This window comes from Microcebus murinus, chromosome 4 (genome assembly GCF_040939455.1).
Source record: "Microcebus murinus isolate Inina chromosome 4, M.murinus_Inina_mat1.0, whole genome shotgun sequence".
Taxonomy (NCBI): Eukaryota; Metazoa; Chordata; class Mammalia; order Primates; family Cheirogaleidae; genus Microcebus; species Microcebus murinus.
This window is the reverse complement of record NC_134107.1, coordinates 37,713,689-37,734,409: the sequence shown is the minus strand read 5'-3', so window position 1 is coordinate 37,734,409 and position 20,721 is coordinate 37,713,689. Positions and strand designations below refer to the sequence as shown.

The following is a 20,721-nucleotide window of genomic DNA, read 5'->3' as shown; positions in this document are numbered from 1 at the left end:
TTATATCTACCTTTAGTTCTTTGAAGAATCTCGATACTGTTTTCAATAGAGGTTGCACTAATTTACAGTCTCACCAACAGTATATAAGCATTCTTTTGTCACCGTATCCATGCCAACATCTCTTGCTTTTTGATTTTTTGTTAATGGCCATTCTGATAGGGGTAAAGTTGTATCTCATTGTGGTTTTAATTTGCATTTCCTTGATGATTAATGATATTGAGTATTTTTTCATGTGTTTGTTGGCCTTTTCTGTATCTTCTTTTGAAAAAACTCTATTCATGTTATTTGCCCACTTTTTAATGAGGTTATTTGTTTTTTTTCTTGGTGATTTGTCTGAGTTCTTTATAGATTCTGGATATTAGTCCTTTGTTGAATATATGGTTTGTGAATATTTTATCCCATTCTGTACATTGTCTATTTAGTCTGTTGATTATTTCCCTTACTGTGCAGAAACTTTTTAGTCCCATTCATTTATTTTTGTTGTTGCTGTATTTGTTGTATTTGTTATTTGGGTCTTATAAATTTCTTGCCTAGGCTGATGTCTACAACAGTTTTTCCTATAATTTATCTAGAATGTTTATGGTTTCAGGTCTTACATTTAAGCCTTTATTTTATCTTGAGTTCATTTTTATGTATCATGAGAGAGAGAGATCCAGTTTCATTTTTCTGCATGTGGCCATTCAATTTTCCCAGCATCCTTTATTAACTAGGGCATACTTTCCCCACTGTCAATGATGAAATTAAGATTTCATCAAAAGATTTTTCAAACTGAACAATAAAGGGAACACAAGCTTCCAAAATCTATGGGATACAGAAAAGCAGTACTTAGGGGGATGTTCACAGCCTTAAATGCTTACCTCAAAAAGACAGAAAGATCACAAATTAGCAATCTTATGTCACACCTGAAGGAACTAGAAAAGGAACAAACCAACCCCAAACTAGCAGCAAAAAATTACAAAGCTCAGAGCAGAACTAAACAAAAAAACAAAATAAAAAAGGATAAATAAAACAAAAAAGTTGGTTCTTTGAAAACATAAACAAAATTGACAGACTGCTAGGTAGATTAACCAGTAATAGAAGAGAAAGTACTCAAGTAAGTTCAATCAAAAATGAAAAAGGAGACGTTACAACTGGTACCACAGAAATACAAACTATCATACATGACTACCATGAAAACTTCTATGCACACAAACTATAAAATCTAGAGGAAATTAATAAATTTTGGGGAACACACAACCTCCCAAGTCTGAATCAGGAGGAAATAGAAATACTGAACAGACCAATAACAAGTAGCAAGATTGAAACAGTAAAAAAAAAAAAATCTCCCAATCAACAAAAGCCCCAGACCAGATGGATTCACAGCCAAATCCTACCATATCTACAAAGAATAATTGGCACCCATTCTACTGAAACTGTTCTATAATATCAAGAAGGAAGGAAACCTCCCTAAGTCATTCTATGAAACCAGTATCACCTTGATACCAAAAGCCAGTAAAGGACACACACACACACACACACACACACACAAACACACACACACACACACACACTCTAAATAAATAAATAAATAAAATTAAAAAAAAAGAAAACCATAGACTAATATCTTTTAGAAATGTAGACGCAAAAATCCTCAACACAAACTGAATTCAGCAGCACATCAAAATGATAATTCATGATGATCAAGTGTGTTTTCAACCCAGGGATGCAAGAATGGTTTGATATATGCAAATCAGTAAATGTGATTGGCCATATAAACAGAAGTAAAAACAAAGACCATATATGATCATCTCAATAGATGTAGAAAAGGCATTCAATAAAATTTAGCACCTCTTCATGATAAAAATGCTCAAAAAATTAGGCATAGAAGGAATATACTTCAAAATGATAAAAGCAACATATGATAAATCCACAGCCAACATCATACTGAATTCAGAAAAGTTGAAAGCATTCTCCCTAAGAACCGGAACAAGATAAGGGCGCCTACTGTTACCACTTCTATTCAACACAGTACTCTTCTGGGAGGTTTTAAAAAGTCAAAATGGGATACTTTTTGATTTATAGAAGTTAAATAATCTAATTAAGAGTCATTATGGAGGAAACATTTAAATACATTTAAATATAAGTAATGTATTTGGTAACAGGATGTTAGGTGTGCTAGAATTTATCCAAAGGCTTGTAATACTATGGATAGGTGCAGTATGTCACAAAATGACAAGATCTTACAAGAGGATGATGAGTACAAGACAGGGCTTAAAAGGAAACATATTCCGAGTCTTCATTATTCCTATCACTCCCTGTAATGCCTCAATCATTATTTTTATGGGACGTGGATTGTTGTGGTGATTGGAGGGGAAGAAGTTATAAGCTATTGTACAATTTAATCATAAATATTAACTAAATAAAGGTTTATCTTAAAAAAAAAGATACTTCACATTATATTTGCTACATTTATTTGCCTTCTCCTATGAAACTACTGTGTAAAAATATCCTAAGATTTCTCAAGCCACCCCAGTTCATCTTTCCTTTGATATCATGGGATCTCAATAAAGGTGTAGTATAGCAGGGCTTCTGTTGGCAGTAAAAGTAAGATGACTTGAAATTAACCACAGAGTTTCCATTAAACCATGGGGCAACAAGTATCAGCACACTTCATGTTCTTTGCTGCTCTTAAAAATCATGTATACTGCAAAACCCTTACTATGCCTCCACCATTGCACCAATTTTGTTCCCTGATTCCTTGGTTATGTTTTATTATTCAGATAGAGAAATCATAGCTTCCATGGGTTGGAACTGAGAAAGGGTAGAAAGGCAGAAAAGGAATAGTTTGGTAATACACCCTTCCCCAGGTCTCTAATCATAAAGTCTGCTCGCTGTTCTTCTGTTGTATGGAAAAGCTGATCTGCATTTACATAACCTACCTCTTTCTTCTGCTGTTTAGTTTCTGATCCTCAGATCTGGACACATTTCTCTGCCCTGAAATCCCCCTTTCCTTCTTTTCTCACTCTCTATACTCCCTGTGCTATATTTGATCAAGATGGGGCCTTAGCCTGTATCTTCTAAAGTATCAGAAGTGGAAAGAGCTATAGAATTTACCTGAGTCCAGGTGCCTCTTTTTACCTATGAGGAATTTGTAGCCCAGAGAGGAAGTCATTAGACCAATTTGACAGAATCATACTTAGGCCACAATAGCACTACATTCCAGGTTTTCTAATTTTTAGCCAAGTCCTCCCCTCATGCCTTGTTGTCAAGAAAAAAATATGAGTTGACATATGACCTATCATAAAACAGTAAATTTTAATTATGATCTTCTAATTTTTTAAATTGGGATTTGCAGATCTCATTCCAAGCCTCCTACCTCTACCCCCCACAAGGCTAGTGTAGGAGTAATTAGACAGAAAAGATACCCCTCTGATTTTCATTATTCATTGATATTTAGAAGGATTTGACCCAGGGAAAAAAGATGCCACTTTACAGGGATACAGTATTATCCATTTAGTCACTTAGGCCCAACAAATATGTTTGAAGTCATACCTCAAAGTTAAGTCATAAGCATTAGATACATAAATAGTCAACTTCCTACAAAAACTAATGACTTGAAAAGGGATGATTTTCTCTAAGGGCTCAACTTCTTTTAGTTGAAAATACATTATCTCACAAATAGTAGCTTATTTTCTGCTTTTTGCTAATAAGGGGAGCCAATGTTAGAATGAAGGCCTCGGGGACAAAAAAAAAAAATGAGTGGAACAGTTCTTTGGCAAGACTGCCTGAGGGATTTGGCTTCTTGACAGTGAAAATAGGCCTCAACTATATAAATTACGCAGGTTGGGACAGCCTGAGTCTCAGCCTTCCTTGATGGAGTCATGTGGGAAAGAACGTCTAGACATCAGAAATCAAGTTATTGCCTTTCTAACTCCCTGATTAAAAAACTGCTAAGAGCAATACCTGCAGTAGACTTTAATGTAGAACTTTGTAACATCCATCAAATTTACGACAGCAGCTACATGATGCAGATATTTTGTCCAGTTGGAAATGATCAATTATTCCAAATGGCATCACCACTTGGAAAAATACTACTTCTTGTTGTTTGGAAAACACAGTTACTTACATTCTTAAAAAAAAAAAAAAAAAAGCTTTGTAAGAGGAGAAATTCAGCAGATAATGAACTTGCATCTGCTGTGCATGAGCTCTATGTGATAAGCTTTCTCAGTTACTCTCAGGAAAACAGAGACCCCTTTGTAAAGATTTCTGGTATCTAGGTTTGCTGTTTAGGAACATGAAGGAACACAATAAACAAAACTAGGGGCTAGTATCACTTTAAAGTGATTAGCCATAGTCAAGAAAGGTGAGAAATATTTTTGATGGCTAAAAAAATTAAAGGAGAATTCAGAACTCTGAAACAATGAAACAAAAAATGTTAAATGTAGTAAGAATCTATGCAAAGTCATTCATTTTGATTCTAAAAGTCAGGTGCCCAATTACAGCTTACGAAAATCTTGGGTCAATGAGAGCTCTTCTTGGACTTTCAGTTTACTACAAGAGCAACATAATCTAAAAATGTAGTGAAATGCCTAAAATAGCCAATGAAATCTTTACTTCTTGAACAGAAATAAAATTCTACATCAGAAGTAATATTTCCATTTTTATTTCTGAGATTATCTAAACTATACCTTGTACATTGGGTTATTTTTTTAATAAAACATTTTACATACATTCTCAACCACCATATCAGGTCAATATTATTTTTATTCCTATTTTACACATGAAGAAACAGACACTAGAACATTGAACACTTGCCTGAGATTACACAGATAGTAAATGGCTGAGCTGAGATTCCAAACTAGGTAGACCAAATCTGGAGCCTGTAATTGGAAGGGAACAGTTTTGGTAACAAATTTGAAAAATGAGTTATACCAGGACCAGCTGAAAAAAACCTGAAACATTTTATTTTGATTAAAATAAAGAGAATAACTATAACTTTATTCAATCATTTGAAGTAACACCATGTGGGAGAGGAAATTACTTTGGCATACAAGACTAGGATCAGAGGGCAAAAGTGATGGAAGTTTAGATTTGGAATAAAGGTGTTTTCTATGGCAATTTTACTTATCAACAAGACTTATGGGGTAACATACAAAATAGGGATATTAGCAAACACTTTCAATGAGAGATTATTTTTAATCTTTTGGAGTATTATAGCAGAAGATTCTGTTATTGGACATTTTAATATTGGAGTTTATGGAAAAAAGAGAGGAAAGAGATCCTTCTTTTCCTCCTGTCTTACATAATTTCCAAAAGCATTTATAATACCTTTAAAAAAATACAGCTGTAGAAAGACCAAATTCCCTTAAACAAGAAGAAAATACAAAAGACACATTATAAAGGACTGAGTGTGAAGGAAGTATGTGAATACAAGTGAAAGGACAAAGATGCTGAAAGTTGGCAAGCGTGCACAAAAATGGGCACAACCTGGCTGTCTCCAGGAACCTACAGTTCTCCAGGGGAAATACAATGACAATAATTATAACAGTAATAGTAATCCTTGAGTTTGTAATGTTTTGGTTGAGCTTATAAATTGCTCTGACATACAAAGCCTATGCTTACACCTACCCTTGTGCAAATTACAAAAAAAGCCCCCCTTCCAGGTGGATGAATCACAAAAGTATGCTTCATCCTCACAAATTTTTTCAAACAGAATTCCTCATTTAAACCACCAAAAAGAGAAAATTATTTCAGCAACTCTTTCCTCAGTTCTCCAAAGAATGGTACCACCAAGTACCATTCTAGATGCATAAGAGAGAAGTTAATTTATTGCATACAATAGATTCATTAGGGCAGTAGAGTCTGATTCTCTTATGGAACTCCAATTGAGAAAGATTGCTGGATTTAGGTCTTGACTGGACTTCATCTCCTTCACTGGAACAATTGAATACAGTGATGCAAAAAGTTGCCTTAATTTAATAGTGTTCTGACTTGAATCTGGGTCTGTAAGTAGAAATTAAATCATGACCCATCATTGCCTCTTTGATAATAAGTTCCAAAATAGGTACAAAGTGGTACAGATATTCAGGAAGTAAAATAATATGCTTAGTCCAAAAACCAGGAAACACTTCGTGAAGATGAAGATGATATTTAATACCTTAGCCTGGACTCTGTGATATGATTTTAATTGATGAGATGGGAAAGGATAGTTCTGGTAAAAGGCACTGAGATGTGAATGCATCTTTAATTATGCTGGAGTGGAAAATTTGTGAAGGAAGGTTAAGTTGTGACTGTACAGATAGGAGCTCAAATGCAACTGGAACATTTGGGAGGTGATAAAGACATTATCAGAAATGAATACTGGAAAGAAAACTCTGGCACTTTTGCATGTAATAGAGTAAATAACAATCACTTAAATGTCTATAATGCCCTTAAGGTCACAAAGGCTATCACATTCCTGTGGCATACTGATTAAGGTTATGGCAAGCAGTAATGAATCTGCTTAAATCCCAGTAAGAATTATGTAGATTTTTTGAACAAGAAGCTATAAGTGAGTGGGAAAGCAGCAAAGCGTACTGATTTTGTAGCAGTATCTGTAGTAAGAAAGACTTGGGTCTACATCTCCACCTCACTGCTTATTACTTATGAGAATTGGCAAAATGTACTCTCAGCCTCAGTTTCCTTATGAATTTAAAAATACCTGACTCATGGTTATTTTAAGGTTTAAATCACATCATTCATGTGAAGCCCAACATATTGCAAGTTCTTAGTAAACACTGGCAATGATGGGAGAGGGGTGAAAAGGAGACAGAAGCGGTAGGCACAGGGCTAGCAGTGTGACTTGCTAGATGATTAAATGTAGGGGATAGAAAATAAGGCTGAAGGAGCCGTCAAAGATAACTTAGAATGTTTAAGTATTTATAGCTGGGAGAATAGTGGTGCCATTAATAGAATCAGGGCTGTCAGCCAGTGGTAAATTCAGATTTGAAAGAGAAAACAACTGTGGAGACTTTAAGAGGACATGATCTCACCTCTCCAACACAAAAATTTCGTGCCTTTTAGTCCTTCCAGCAGAATTCAGGGCTCGAGTAAAAATGCAGCACCCGAGTCTGCCGCGGCCACGTGGTCTCAATGCTCCTTGCTACTCAAAATGGGGTCCACAGACTAGCAGCTCCCAGGGGTCCCCTAAGAGTCCCCTAGGAGCTTGTTGGAAATGCAGAACCTCTGGCTTCTCTGCAAACCAACTGAATCTGAATCTGCATTTTAACAAGATTTCAAGGTGATTAGTATGCAAAAAAGTTGTAGAGGCTCTGCTTCAGTTGACAGTGGGGGCTGGAAGAGAGAATATCAATTAATCAGGTGACCAAATTTCAATTGTTTACTCTTTAGACTGTGATCTGATTGAAAAAATTTTGTTGTGTTTGTTGACTACATGAATAAATTTAAAAATTATATAACATAGCTTCACTCTGCCCCAGTTTGTTCCATTTTAATTTTATGGGCCCTTTGTATGTCTGGAGAAGAGATCACAAATAGGAGATGTTATATTGTTTGAAGTAAAATCACTATGGAACTGAAATATTCATATATTTAAATTCCATAAAATAATAAAAGTCATCACAAAGTGATGGCGTTTTTCCTCATAAAGAGAAGATGGCTTGGCTCTTAGCAGTATGTTCAGGTTTTGAAATAAAAACTCTTCTATTCAATTACTCAAACCATACGTTATATTTTATTCTGCAAACTTGCCATTGTAAACCCATGCAGTTTTCTTTTGTGTGCTTCAGGTGTAATACATCCTAGAGATTCACATAAAACAAATTCTTTTTGACAGTGGTAATTTAGAAGAAGCTTTCATAAGTATGCCACACTAAAACATCTGGAATTGCTCAAAGTCAGAGTGGAAGTATTTATTTTTATTGTCGCAGTAGATTGTCTCTATTACATATTTTGCAATGCATTCAATTTTGATTCGTAAAAATTACTTCAGAGACAGCTTAATGTTTTTCCTTCTGCATAAAGAGAATAGAAATTTTAAAATGTGGATACCAAAAGCTAGAATTAGATTTTTGGGGGGACATATTAGATTAACTATATCACTTCAAATTTTGGTTTAGTCAGAAACCATTACCCCTGTTGATCTTATAAGAAACTAAATATCTTATTAAGTCATTCAAAAGATATTTATTGAACATTTACTGTATTTACTAAAGCCTGTGTGCTAGGCACAAAAGAGACAATGGTGAGCCCCAAAATACGTGGCTATTTCTTTAAAGGAGCTTACAGAAATCAAACAAATAATGTACAATTACATCTGTGAGAAGTATACATGATGCAGTGGGACTATATGTTATGGGCATTTGAAATTTTCTGAAGGTGCTGTCCTGAGGAATTGACCACACTAGGAAGAGACAGAGGGAGTACAAAGTAAACCCAGGGGTCAATAGTATTAGAAAGAGAGGTCAGGGAGGAGGAAGTGGCCAAAGAAAATGAGTTCCAGGCACAAGAAACAACAAAGGCTCTATGGCATGTCACGCTAAAGAAAATGAAAGAAGGCAGCATGTGGCAGGAGTACAAGGCATAGATAGAGAGCAGCAGGAGGCTGGAGCAGCAGGCGGAGGTGAGACAGGAAGATATAGTGAGCCATGTTAAGGTTTTACTATTGAATCCTCCCTCGACATGATAAAAAGTTTGACTTAACAGAAAAGTAAAAATGCCATTGGTTATATTTGCATCAATGGATTGGAAATAAGAGTAAATGAAAGAAGATTGTTTAGGAGGCTAATGAATGATACCAATCAATACGCTAGACTCTAACTGGCAGAAAAATCCAGTGTATGGTATGTTCATCTCTGACCCTTTCCAAAGATCTTTTTTTCCTTTTAATTTCATCGCTTGTCACCATCTCAACTCCACAACCACAGACCCTGTCACTCGTTACTCTTCCCTGAATATCACATGTCTTTTTTCTTCTGAGTTCTTACACAAAGTGTTTCTTTTTCTCAGAATGTCATTCTCCTTTCCCTTTCTCTTTCTTCAGAACTCACCTCAAAACTTACCTCCATAAGAACACCCTGACAGTCTTCCTCAGGAAGAGGTCATGGCTCCACCTCTCTGCTGGCATTAACAACTCATAAGAGCCAGATTTATAACATTTATCACATTGTGTGGTGATTATTTTTATTTTTCTTCACCAACAGACCAATAGACTTCAAACTATTGTTTTAAGCCATCTAACATTCAATGAACTCTTATGGAAGCCCAAAATATAAAACAGAAGTAAAAGGGTTTTTCAGAGTGGGCAGGAGTAGGAGTTCTGTTACCTATCCAGACTTTCCTTGGAGAAGAACCCAAGATAGCCAAGTTGGCAACATCTGCAGTCCAAAACAAATCATCAGTAAAACACAAATTATAAATTTAATATTGGTAGAAGAAAAGTTACTTCCCAACACAACCATTCTAAAATGCTAGGAAGTCATACTCTATTCCATTGGAGTTTTATAAACACGGGTCTAGCAGCAGTCTCTGTACCCCAAAAACTTCAGGACACAGGTCAAACTTCCTGCTTGGTTTCTTTGTTAAGCCATTCTTATTTGGCTTGAGATGAAAGATGAGAATCCTATTTCACCCAACCCATTCCAAAGGTATGGGAACAGGTAGGGCAGAGTAGAACATTGCTAAAGTCCATCAATGCTTAGACAGATGTGACCTTCTAAAAGTGTCCTCCCTCTTTGTCTCTCCAACCTATAAAGTATCATTGAGGAATTTGTTTAACTGAGAATTACAAAACTGATTTCAAGTATTTCTTTTGTAAATCTTCATAGATGATCAGCATCTTACTCATGAATGTAACGGCGCTTAGAACTTCTTGTTTTGTTATCAGTCTTTGGAGTATCAGCCAACACCAAAACAGAAAAAATTCTCATGATACCATTCCGTTAAATATGAATATTTTTATCTCCTGGTACATATTAAAAAAGAAATTGATGCTGTTCTTTTTTCAGCAGAGTGTACTTAAATGTCTTATTTTATAGAGAGCAGTCACATTGCAGGTGCCTTCTGGGCCATTTCAACACTTTGAGTTCTGAGCATATACCATGCAAGGAATAAAACTGACATGGTGCTTACATTGTAGTGTGTGTGCTTAACAATAAACAAATAAATATATTGTATATTATGTGGTGATAACAGTTTTGAAAGGAAAAAAATATTAGTAAAGCACAATAAGGGATTAGAAAGTGATACAGGGATGGGGGTTGCTGATTAAATTGAGTGGTTAGGCAAAGCCACTCTGAAATATGATATTAAAGCAAAACTTGAATAAAACAAAGGAGCAAATCATGGGAGAAAAAAATTCAAGAGGTGGGAGCATGCTTGGTGTATTCAAGAAGGATCAAGGAGACTAGTTTGTCCTTTACTGAGTAACCTAGGAAAGAAGTAGTAATAAGAGAGGAGTCCGAGAGATATTGGAAGAACAGATTAAACAGAGTCTTCTAAATCCTGGTAAGAACTTTGCATCTTTATTCTGAAGAAGATGGAAAGAAACAGTGGCCTATCTGATTTAACTTTTCTTTTTTTTTCTTGAGACAGAGTCTCACTTTGTGGCCTGGGCTAGAGTGCCATGCCATCTGCCCAACTCACAGCAACCCCAAACTCCTGGGCTCAGGTGATCCTCCTGCCTCAGCCTCCTGAGTAGGTGGGACTACAGGCATGTGCCACCATGCCTGGCTAATTTTTCTATATATTTTTAGTTGGCCAATTAATTTCTTTGTATTTTTAGTAGAGACAGGGTCTGGCTCTTGCTCAGGTTGATCTCAAACTCCTGACCTTGAGCGATCTGCCCGCTTCAGCCTGATTTAACTTTTTAAAGGAGTGCCCTAGCTGCTGGGTTGACCATTAACTGAAGAGAATAAACTCTGTAGCAGGAAGACCAGTGAGAAAGCTATTGCCATAATCCAGGTGAAAGATGGTGGATTTGGGCAGTAGCTGTGGACATGGTGAGAAATGGTTAGATTCTGTGTATATTTAGAAAACAAAGCTGTGGGAATTTGTTGATAGATATTGTAGTAGGCTGAATAATGGCCACCCAAAAATATCGGGTTCTAATCCCTGGGACCTAAAAATGTTACCTTATTTGGCAAAAGAGTCTTTGCAGATGTAATTAACAAATGTGAACTAACGAGGTAATCCTAGGTTAATTAGGCGGTCCTTATATGCTATCATAACTGTGATAAGTGTGACAAGAAAGAGGTAGAGGGGCTTCAACAGGCACACAAAAGAAGAGGAGGCAATGTGACCACGGTGCAGAGATTGGACTGATGCGGCCACAAATCGAGGAATGCCAGGAGTCACCACAAGCTGAAAAAGACGAGAAACAGATTGCCCTCTAGGGCCTCTAATGAGTTAATTTGGGTTTAGTTAAACCGATTTTGGACTTCTGATCTCCAGAGTTTAAGAAAATAAATTTCAGTTGTTTTAAGACACTAAATTTGAGGTAATTTGTTACAGCAACCTCATGAAAGTAAAGAAGACTTGATATCATACGGAAAAGAGAGGCGTCAAGGACAGCTTGAAGTGATTAAGTGGATGGACTGTGTTTCTTTTCACTGAGATGGAGAAGCCTGGGAAAAGAACAGGTTTGGGGAGGAAAAAATAAGGAGTTAGGTTTTTGACACGTTAAGTTTGATATTATTATCAGACATCTAAGTGTAGATGTTTAAAAGAAAGGTGAATGTGTGAATCTGGAGTTTAATGCACCAGTTAGGACTGGAGGTAAACATCAGAGTTACTAGCATGTAAGCAGTAATTAATGTCATGGCATGGATCAAGCTTACCTAGGGAGCACAAGAGATGAGGAATGTGTTCAAATATTGAACTCCGAAACACTTCAATGTTTCTACATCAAGAAAATTACGACCTGGCAAAAGATGTTGAGAAGCAGTAGTGATTGAGGCATGAGAAGAACCAAGAGAACCAATGTCCTAGATTCTAAGTAAAGAAGGTGTCTCGGGTAGGGAAGAGTAAGGGACTATGTCAAATGCTGCTGAAAGAATAAAAGATGAGAAAGTTTAGACAATCAATAGACATCTTTGAGGAGTTAAACTGTAAATGTAAGCAAAGAAAAGGAAGGGTAACTGAAGGTCAAGGAGCAGTATATTTTAAGATGAGAATTATCATAGCAATAAGGTCACGATCACAGGATAGTGAGCAGATGAACTGAATCAAAGAGGATTGTGAATGTAACATTTGGAAGGTATTCTGGAATCAGAACAGTGGTCCTTTAAATCTAACATGATGAATGGAGTCTTAATACTATAGGAAGATTTTTTTAAAGCCACTTGAGGAGGATTACATAATAGAATGTTTAATAATATAAATATCTAATATTCATATTGCAATTTGTAGTCTGTGAAGGTCTTTCATATGCATTATATCCTTTACTTCTTATAACATCTTTGTGAGGTTAAGTGGTATTAGCCATTTTTTATACAGGAGTAAACTGGTTAAAGTGACTTGACCAAGATCTAGTAAGCTAGTGAGCAGTAACATGAAAATATTCAAAGAACGGCAGTCTTGAATTCTTGTAGCACATAGGTCACTAGCAAAGAATAATACATGGGAAGAAAAAAGAATAGGATTGTGTAGCGATCCAAACAGAAGATATTGAAGAACTGAACAAGGGTAGCAGACAACACAAGGAAGAGGAGAGGACGACATTTAACAAGTATGAGCACCTGCAAGTCTATGAGTACATTTTTATAGCCACAGGGTATCACTGGAGCATAAGTTTTTTTTTTTTTTTTTTTTTTTTTTTGAGACAGAGTCTCGCTTTGTTGCCCAGGCTAGAGTGAGTGCCGTGGCGTCAGCCTAGCTCACAGCAACCTCAAACTCCTGGGCTCAAGCAATCCTCCTGCCTCAGCCTCCCAAGTAGCTGGGACTACAGGCATTCGCCACCATGCCCGGCTAATTTTTTGTATATATATTAGTTGGCCAATTAATTTCTTTCTATTTATAGTAGAGACGGGGTCTCGCTCTTGCTCAGGCTGGTTTCGAACTCCTGACCTCGAGCAATCCGCCCGCCTCGGCCTCCCAGAGAGCTAGGATTACAGGCGTGAGCCACCGCGCCCGGCCTGGAGCATAAGTTTTTCATCATCACAATGATTCAATATCTTTGATATCTGCATTTTTTAAACTGTCTTCACATTCATTATTTCACTTTACAGTTACGACTACCCTGTAGGAAAGCATTGACATTTTAGAGATGACAAACCTGATTTTCACAGACGGTATATGACTTAGCCAAACTATAAGGCTAGAACATAAAAGAAATGTTATGCAAAATTCAAGCATATAGCTCTAGACCCAAACTAACTTTTTAAAGGAAAAATAAAAGGAAGAAGAAAAGTTAAAATGAAGGTAAACTGGTGAGACCCAGGAAGTTTTCTCAGTAACTTGAGGCTGGGGTCATATTTGCCAACTAGGTCAAAATCTATTACAGTAGAACTTCTCCTTAAGTAGCTAGTTAGATTTGAAACAATAAATTGTTCCTAAATCTTTAGCTCCAGCCCAGACAGCTTTTCTGACCTCAGACCCATAGACCCACTGAACAACTCCATCAGGATACACAATGGCATCTCAAATTCAACATGCCCTACGTTCCCGTCAAAATCCTATTTACATTTTTGGACTCCCTACCATGGTAAAAGATACTAAACCACCAGGAGCTTAAATCAAAAATCTTAGAATTATCCCCAGTTCTTCACCTGTCTTAATTCATTACATCCGATCAATTATGGACACTTATCAAATCCATCCCCCCCCCCATTTCTCTCCTCTCCATCCTCCCTGTCACTCTTAATTCATATCATTATTAGTTCTCACTCTGCGTTCTCATAGTACATTGAATATAGGAACTTGTAAAATGCACTATTGGAGTTATAGTCATTGTTTTTCCCTCTCTTATACATTTTTCTATCTCCAGAATCCACCACAGAGCTTGACACACAGTGTGTCCCAATACCTAACTGATAAGAAATGGGAAAAAATATGTTACTGTGATAGAATGCCTGAGGGACTGAAATGCAGAAGAATCAGGTCAACCTCACTTACAGCATACATTTGGATATGTTTCTTTCACTTCCAGGTTTTGGTTTTCTCATCTTTAAAATCATTCCTCTTAACTAGATATTCTCTAGGGCTCCTTCAGCTCTGAAAGTTTCCAAACATATCTGTTTGAAATCAAGTTGTGTTAATGTAGTTCAAATTTTTCAGCAAAGCCCCAAAGTATCCAAAGTCTTCTAACCACCTGAGAAAGTCAACTGTCTTCCAAACAATAAACAATTTATTTCCTCATCACTGGCAGGAACACTTCCAATCTTTTATAAATAGAAATCTTCCAGTAATATAAACAAAATTGATTGAACCTAGAGATTGAGCTTTTGGAAAATATGAACAAATCTCTCGTGTCCTTTGGAAGATGAGTATGATTTTGAAATGTTTCATCTGAAGTCAGCCTGTACATGAAAATCCCACTTTGGATGTAAATGGCAGTGGTGCTCAGAGTCTTTCTGCTTAATCTCTAAAGTCGTTTGCTAAGTTCAAAAGTATTTAGCAAAATAAGTATTTTTAACAGAATCTGTGCTTCCCTAATAGCATTTGGAACTAAAAAAGACTTCTTGCTTATGGAATATTCATTATTGGCAATTTGGGGTACATCTGAAAGCCACAAGAATCCTCTGCTGATTATAGACTTTCTCCAATTTGTTATAGTGTGTTCTGGAAGCTACTCAATTTGGTCAAATTGGAGCCAAGGTATAACAGCCTCATACTGGAAACACATGACATGACAGCCAAGTATCATGTTATGCTGTGACATGACTGAATAGGAGAGATCATGTGAGATATTTGGAATACAGGAAGATAGTTTTTCAACTACTGTTTAGTCATTGTCAATATATAAGAAAAGCTGACATTAAGAGACTAGGAATATGATAACCCTGTGAATTCCACAACTATAATTGCATGTGTTTGCAAGACAGGAACAACTGGGTCCCAGGGTAAAGTCATTGATGACAAATGGCAGAAATTCAGCTTGCAGTGAATGTAATTCCAGCCTCTTCCTGCTAAACAAGCCCTGGTCATCGGAATGTCTGTAGCTGGTGTACAGAAGGAGTTGGTGCCATACGTACTACAAAAGCAAAATCAGTTGTATCTCAAGTTACTTCTAAATGGCAGCTTTAAAAAAAAATAAGCTTAAGTCAAAAACATCCAAATGACTTCAATTTATTTTGCAAAATTTGTCTTCTATTTGTTTGAAAAGTAGAACAGATTTAGAGACAAACACCCCTTTCTCACATACACACACACACATACACACACCCCCACACACACACCTCACACCCAGTCGCTCAGGACTTGACTAGTTTGTTTTTCTGGGATGTGCAGTTTGTACTGGCACGAGGTAGTAATTTGGCAGTAAGTTAAAGAAGTTGTTTGGTGAGCAGTTTAAACTATAAAAACTCTTGTGTAATTAAAAGTAATAAGTGACTATTAGGAGAGTTTTTGCAGTGGTTAAGAAGGAATGTATGAATTTACAGAAACAAATGGTCCATTTCCTTCAGTTCTTATTTCTAACAAACTCAGTTCTCAATATTAATATATACATGACTTTAAGCGAAAAAAAAAAAAAAAAGTGCTCTTTAACTCACAAAATAGCCAGTACATCCCAAGGCTCAAGCACCAGAACTGTATGCTTTGACAATCAGGCTTATGAGAAAGAGAGAAAGAAAGAGAGAGAGAGAGATTTGAAAATCATAATTTATCATTTAACAAAGAAGAAGACAAACTACGACGCCACACACATTTTTATTGCAATCAGATACAATCACAGAGGTCTATAAGACTGATACAGATTTATCAGAAAAATTGTCACAAGTTCAGTATTCCTTGTTCAAGGAAGCAAATGTGCAGAGAATACATTTTTGGTTACTAACATTTTCCAGTCTTGGACTTGAAGTGAGCAGTTTCAATTATGAGAAAAAAACATTTACACAGAAGAGTGGCTTTCATAAATGTGCCTAACCTAAAAAGCACTGCTGTGCATTTCTAAGGAAGCTTAATGCACTGACACACTGGAACTGTAAAGTGGTATATGTTTCATTTCCAAGAGACTATTGGGCACATCTACCCAAATAAATAGCTATAATTTCTCTTTTCTTTCCATAGTGACTTTGCCAAGGCCATGTGAGCCAATTCCTGGCTGTGTTTATGTGCATTAGCGTAGAAGTAATCACTATAACAGCACAAACTTCCTGATAAATCCAATTCGTGAAGATCTCCTGATAGCATGGATGATGAGTATGAAAAGAGAAATGTAAACAAGATACAATTTGTTTGGGTTTATGCTTGAGAAACAGAGGAAAATCAATAATGTATTTAGAGAAAAGGCAATTTTCCCAGGAAGCAGAAAGAAAAACTTTTACATTTCTAGAAAGGGAAAACTTGTCATATCTTTAATATTTTCATTCAACTTCAGTGATAATGATATTAATAGAAGACCTTTCTGCTAGAACACCTGGAGCCTAGTTCTGTGCTGCAGCTTTGAGGAGTGTGTGAGCTTAACCCTATCTCTCCCTTCCTGAACCCATTACTTAGGCCAATAATCAAAACATCCACATAAGGAGTGAGAATCTTCTCCTGAATCTTGTGTACTCTACACAAAGGGTTTCAAATTTGCCTGTAAAGAGCTATTGGTGGGTCTCCAAGCTTTACAGAATTGCTCACTGTGTAGATTAACTCACCAAGAGAGGCAGATGAGTCCTTGTGTACAGGTTGAAGGTTCCTGAGAGCCACAACCTGCTCTCTTCTAAAGGGGAAATGGGAGAAATTGGCTAACCACTTTGGCCTATTCCTTGTTTTTTTTTTTTTTAACTCCTTGCCAAATGTTCACTTTTCCTTTCTCACTTTCCTTTTTCTTCTCTTTCTTCTTGCCTCCTCCCCCTACTTTTTTTTCCTATTCTTTCTCTACCATCATCTTCTTCCTTCATCTCTCTCTCTCTCTCACTCTCTCTCTTCCTATCTCTCTCTTTATTTTTAGGTGGGTGTCTATATGGCTCAGGCTGGTCTTGAACTTCAGAGCTCAAGCTATCCTCCTGCCTCTGCCTCCCAAGTAGCTGGGATTATAGACATGAGCCACCACACCTGGCTCCTTCATCTATATCTTTTTTTCTACCACTTTCTCCCTCCCCACCCTTTTTATATTTAATGCTCTTCTACTCCTTTTTTATTTTTCCAATAACTTACTAGTGTCGGGCACTATTTTATGCAGTGCAAAAATAATTAAATTAAATTTTAAAACTCTGCAGACTCACATTCTAGGAGGTCACAAATTCCTGCCCAAAATGAGAAAGCATGAAACATATTTTCACCAACTACAGCATACCAATTTAATACATTCAAGTTCAATACTGTAATTGTTCATAAATATCACTTAAATAAAAAATTATCATATAATATCTTTCTTATAATATTTAAAATTAGAAATGGCATCTCATCAAGAACTTACTCCTAGTCTATACTATTATCAACGAAACAGTTTGCTTGACATTTTGGAATATTTTGAAGACATATTGACAGACAAAATATTATTGCATGAGTGTCTCTGGATCATTTCCCCAGGAAGTCTTTGATGTTGACCAACCTGACTCTGAGTACTAGGTTGGATTCCCTTTATTAACATTCTTATAACACCCTGCATATTGCTATTATTTAGTATTTGCCATTGATGACAGACTCAGGTATGTAAGAAACAATCACCTTATCACCTTATTTTCATAAATGAAATTAATTTGCTATGGCTTGAATATTTATCCCCTACAAAACTCATATGGAAATTTAACCTCCAATTTGCCAGTATTGAAAGGTGGGGCTTTTAAGAGGCAATTAGTCATGCATTAATGGACTAATAGGTTAATGGTTAATGGGTTATAATGGGAGTGGGACTGATGGCTTTATAAGAGAGACTTGAGCTAGCACTCTCAGCTTTCTCACTATGTGATGATCTGTGCCATCTCAGGACTTTACAAAGAGTCCCCACCAGCAAGAAAACTCCCACCAGATGCCTTCCCTCCAATCTTCAACTTCTCAGCCTCCAGAACTGTAAAAATTAAATTGTGTTTCTTAGACATTACCCAGTTTCAGGTATTCTGTTATAAGCAACAGAAAATGGACTAAGACATAATTCTAAATTCAGCCCTTCATTATCAATATCCATTGTCGATATGTTGCAATCATAATGTACAAGACTGAAATTTTTTCTCTATCATTTTGGGGCACTCTCTCACTCCAAAGATATCTAGGCTCCTGGATATTTACATGTCTATGGGCTCAATTGTTTTCCCCAAAAATCCATATATTGAAACACTAACCCCCAAATCCATATATTGGATTTGTTCCCCCAATCCATATATTGAAACACTAACCACGCAAAGACCCGGGCAAGGCGGACGCGCGCATCTTCAAGGCTTGGGCAGTGGCCCGTGGCAGGTGGCCACCCAGCAGCAGCAGAGGTGACCAGCCGGCCCCCGAGGCTGCGGAGCGCGCAGGCTGGAAAACCAACTTCCGCTGTGCGCTGCGCAGCACGCGGCAGTTTGTGATGCTCCAGGACAACTCGTGGAACTCCGCCGACCCTCACAAGGTGTATGCGCTCAGCTCTGAGCTGGGTGGGAGAGAAGGCCCAGGCATCGACCAGGGTGAGGAAGATGGCCTCGAGGGTGGCCCCCACACACAGGGAGGGCCCCCAGGGCCACTCCTGGCAAGAGGAGGCTCTGAGCTGCACAGCCCACACCCGGTTCCAGCTGGTGATGCGGGGAACCTCTTGCTCCAGGCCATGCAGCAGAGTTGCCTCGGGGAAATGAAAGCTGCGTGTGGGGGAGAGGCAGACCCCCAGCAGGCTCCTGGAGAGGGCCAGGAGGGGCCAGCCCTGAGCGGGGGCTGTGTTGGAGGCCCAGGGCTCCCTGCTGGGGAGCTGCTCAAAGCATGGGAGGTGCACGCATGGGCGGTGCACCGACCTAACGACAAGTTGTCAGTTCTGGCAGCCCTCTCCAGATGCAGGCCAGGGTGCGGCTCCAGAGCCCGGTGTGAGGCCGCCTCACTGGGCTGCCGGCCCCAGCATCCTCGCTGCAGGGGGAGAGCCCAGCCTGTGGGTGCTGGACGTGACCATCATGTACAAGGGCCGAGCAGTGCTGCAGGAGGTAGTGGGGCGCCCAAGCTGCTTGCTCCTGTACGGCCCCCCAGGCCCAGCTGTGCAGGCTGCAGAGCCCCAGCACGTGGCGTTCCCCAGCCCGGCGGAGCTCCCTGACCAAAAGCAGCTGCGCTACACGGAGGAGCTGCTGCGGCACGTGGCCCCCGGGCTGCAGCTGGAGCTGCGGGGGCTGTGGCTGTGGGCCCGGCGCATGGGCAAGTGCAAGGTGTACTGGGAGGTGGGCGGCCCCCTGGGCTCTGCCAGCCCCTCCACCCCTGCCCGCCTGCTGCCGCGGAACTGTGACACCCCCATCTTCGACTACGGCACCTTCTTCCGAGAGCTGCTGGAATTCCAGGCACGGCAGCGCCACTACACCATCTACCTGGGCTTTGGGCAGGACCTGTCTGCTGGGAGGCCCAAGGAGAAGACCCTGGTCCTGGTGAAGCTGGAGCCCAGGCTGTGCCGGACCTGCCTGGAGGGTGTGCAGCGCGAAGGCGTGTCCTCCCTCGACAGCAGCCTCAGCCTCTGCCTGTCCAGCACCAACAGCTTCTACGACGACATCGAGCACATCCTCATGGAGCTGGAGCAAGCCGCCTAGGGCCAGACCCCAACCCTCCCCGGTCCAATAAAAGAGCCTCCGAACCAAAAAAAAAAAAAAAAAAAAATGTGTCTGTATTTGGAGATAAAGTAATTAGGTTAAAATGAGACTGTAAGCACGGACTTCAATCCAATCTGATTGATGTCCTTATAAGAAGTGATGATTAGAAAACAGACATGCTCATGCCCAGAGGGAAAACCATGTAAAAACAGAGGGAGAAGATGGCCATCTGAAAGCCAAGGAGAGAGGACTTAAAGAAAACCAACCCAACCAGCACGTTGAACCTGGACTTCCAGGCTCCAGAATCATGGGAAAGTAAATTTCTATTGTTCAAGTCACCTAGTCTGTGATATTGTATATGGCAGCAGCCCTAGCAAACTAATACAACATCTGTCTTAAGGTTACTTATTAATGAACATACCACATACTAGCTCCATCTCAGAGTCTACTTCCCAGGAATCCAAGCTTAGACAAGTGTTATTTGACTTTTTCTCAGGCCCAGTTCTCTGATACATGACTGAGTCCTGAAAAGAGAGCAGACTATCAGTTGAAACTAAGAACAACCAGATCCAATAATATATTGGAATTCAAGCAACATCACTTTGGAAGGTAACAGCCTGGTAATAGACTGGTTGCCATATTTACATTCAGAGACTAGTGAGGCCTTGGGAGATGGCACAGTATGTTATAAATAAAAACCATTTGGATCTGGGAATCAGATAAGCTCAGATTCAGTTTCAGCCCATCTTCTTATTGGCTACATGTCCTTGAACAAAACATGTGAATTCTTATTATCTCAGTTTCTGCACCTGTACAATGAGGGGAAGAGCACCTAACTTAGAAGGTCACTGTGGGGATTAAATTGAGCATCTCTCACATGCCTGTCACCAGGTCTGGCACCCCA

The 20,721-nt window shown here is 38.6% G+C and overlaps 1 pseudogene; it reads left to right on the top strand.

Annotated features, from left to right (window-relative positions):
- The first annotated feature begins 18,460 nt into the window (after nucleotides 1-18,460).
- Nucleotides 18,461-19,844, top strand: LOC105860132 (interferon regulatory factor 7 pseudogene; annotated as a pseudogene).
- The last annotated feature ends 877 nt before the right edge of the window (nucleotides 19,845-20,721 follow it).